Genomic DNA, 2,709 nt, shown 5'->3' on the forward strand with positions numbered 1-2,709 from the left:
ACCAGAAGCGCTTCTACCCCCCGTCGGGGTCATCCCGCGGAGCGGCCGCGCTCCCGGCGAGGTTACCAGAGCTGGTTAGGCGGACACCGAGTCGCTGCGCAGGCGAAACGTCCTCCTCTCTGGCAGGAAGTCAGCTCCCACCTTCAATCACTGGCTCTGTCCCTGGCGGTGAACTCCTGGCTAGAACGCCTCCTTGCCTCGGCGTGGGAGTTCTTACCCGCACTACAACCCCAGGAAGAATGCGACCTCCAGGCTTTTTGGCAAGCGCGAGCAGAGCCCTGAAGCATCAGGTTTCCTGTCTCTCAACGTCCTGAGCCAACTTCGAGTCCCACAGGAGAGACACCATCCTCGGGGAACCCCAGTGACCCCCTCCTCAGGGAGATTTATGCTCACCCACGCGCTGATTCCCCCGGATATGGTGGACTCCGAGATCCTCGACGCAAACATTATAGAGGCTCCGGACTCCCCCACAGGACTCCTAGGAATTCGCCAGCCCCTCCGCACAAGATAGGGGGTTGCCTCTCCCTCTACTGGAGAGCATGGGAAGAGGCCGGGGCGGAAGACTGGACCTACTAAGTCATTAAGACGGGCTATTGTCTTCCCTTTTCCACTGTCCCCAAACCTCTCCCTCTATCCCATCCAAGTCAGCAGCTTCCACCCGGACTCGGCTCGCGGGCGGGCCCTAGCGGAGGAATCCTCCGTTCTGCTCCAGACAGGAACTTTAGTGGAAGTCTCGACTCCGGACCCAGGGTTCTTCTCACGGCTATTCCTAGTAGAAAAGACAACAGGGGTGTGGAGACCAGTCATCTATTTGTCTCCACTCAACAAGTTCCTTTTCCCTGACGAAGTTCCGAATGGCCACCCCAGAGTCCGTAAGGGCGTCTATCAGGGAAGGGAACTTCATGGTGTCGCTGGACCTCCAAGATGCATTCCGCCCAGCTATGCCAAGAACACCTGAGAATGGTCCTAACCTTTGTCCTGAAATTGGGCACAGTAGTCAACCCGGAAAAGTCAGATTTCTTACCAGAACAGAGAGTCACGTACCTGGGTATGGTCCTGGACTCCTCCCTAATGGAATCCTTCCCAGTAGGAAAGGGGATCCCGAATCTCGCATCTCTAGTTGCACAGGCACTATCGACCAGGTTCCTGACGGCTACACAATGCCAAATCCTCCTGGGCCATATGGCCTCCATAGAGAAATTAATCCCCTGGAGTAGACAAAGAATGCGACCGCTACAGCGGCTCCTCAAGTCTCAGTGGGCCCCGCAAGAGGGAGAACCCCTACAACACATCTCCCTCACCGAAGAAGTCAAGGATTCTCTTCTCTGGTGGAAGGCCCATGCAACCTTCTCATGGGGATGCCCCTCGGCCCATCTCCCCCCGAAGTCCTCCTGTTCTCCGATGCCTCCAAGGAGGGCTGGGGAGCCCACCTCAACGACGATCACATCAGCGGTTCCTGGTCCACAGTCGAGCGGACAGCCCATATCAATTGGCTTGAGTTGAAAGCAGTACTCCTGGCTCTCCGTCACTTCAAGGATCAAGTCTCAGGAAAAGTAGTGGGCACAGTCTCCCAGGAACTATGCCTTCTGATGATGGACATCCTCAACCTAGCCAAGAATCTCCAGGTGTCACTCAAAGCCCGTTACATCCCGGGGAAGAGGAGTGTCTGGGCGGACCACCTCGGCAGGAAGAATCAGATAATCAACACAGATGGTCCCTCTATCGAGAGGTAGCGAACTTCATCCTCAGCAAATGGGGCTCCCCTCTAGTGGACCTTTTTGCAATGAGATGGAATCACCAACTCCCAATATATTTCAGCCCTTTCCTGGATCCTCTGACAGCAGGAGAAAACGCTCTTCTGCAAAGTTGGGACAACCTGGACTCCTACGCTTTCCCACCATTCCCTTGCTCCAGAAGGTACTCCTCAGAGCAAGACACGCATCCTACCTTCGGATGACTTTGATCGCTCCTTGGTGGCCCGAAGCCCCATGGTTCCGGACGCCCTCTAGCTAGCAGTAGAAGAGCCTCTGGCCCTTCAGGGAAGACCAGATCTTCTGTATCCACCCATCAACGGGCCTTGGCACAAGAACCCTTCAGCACTCAATCTTCACGCGTTCAGACTATAGTCCAGATCCTCCTAAAGAAGGGTTTTCCCAGAGAAGTGGTTGAGGACATGTCCGCTCCTATTTGCTCTTCCTCAGCTAACCTTTATCAAGGGAAATGCACCTTTGCAAAATGGTGCCACTCCAGGAAGTTAGTCCCAGTTCGAGCCACCATTCCTGAGATCGCCTCCTTCCACGTCCTCAGGAAGTCCAGGAAGATCTCCCTCTCGGCGGTACAAGCCATCCGGACCTACCTCAAGAGAACCGAACATCTTCGACCAGAATTAAAGTGGTTGTTCATCTCTACTAAAGGTAGCCCATCACTAAGAATTCCATTTCTTACTGGACAATGGAAGTCATCCGCAGAGCCTGCGACATGAACCACACAGATTGCCCATGACCTGAGGGCAGTAGGGACCTCCCTAGTCATCAGTAAGAATCGGTCAGTCAACCAGGTTCTTCAAGCAGGTATATGGAAGAGCCAGAATACGTTCACTTCCTTTTACCTCAAAGAAGTTATGCGGGAATCTTTAGGGAACTTATCTTTGGGCCCCATAGTGGCCGCCCAAGAAGTCCTGAAAATGATATACCCCTCCTCAAGAGCACA

The sequence above is a fragment of the Oratosquilla oratoria genome, chromosome 21 (genome assembly GCF_046742065.1).
Source record: "Oratosquilla oratoria isolate Oo_2021 chromosome 21, ASM4674206v1, whole genome shotgun sequence".
NCBI lineage: Eukaryota > Metazoa > Arthropoda > Malacostraca > Stomatopoda > Squillidae > Oratosquilla > Oratosquilla oratoria.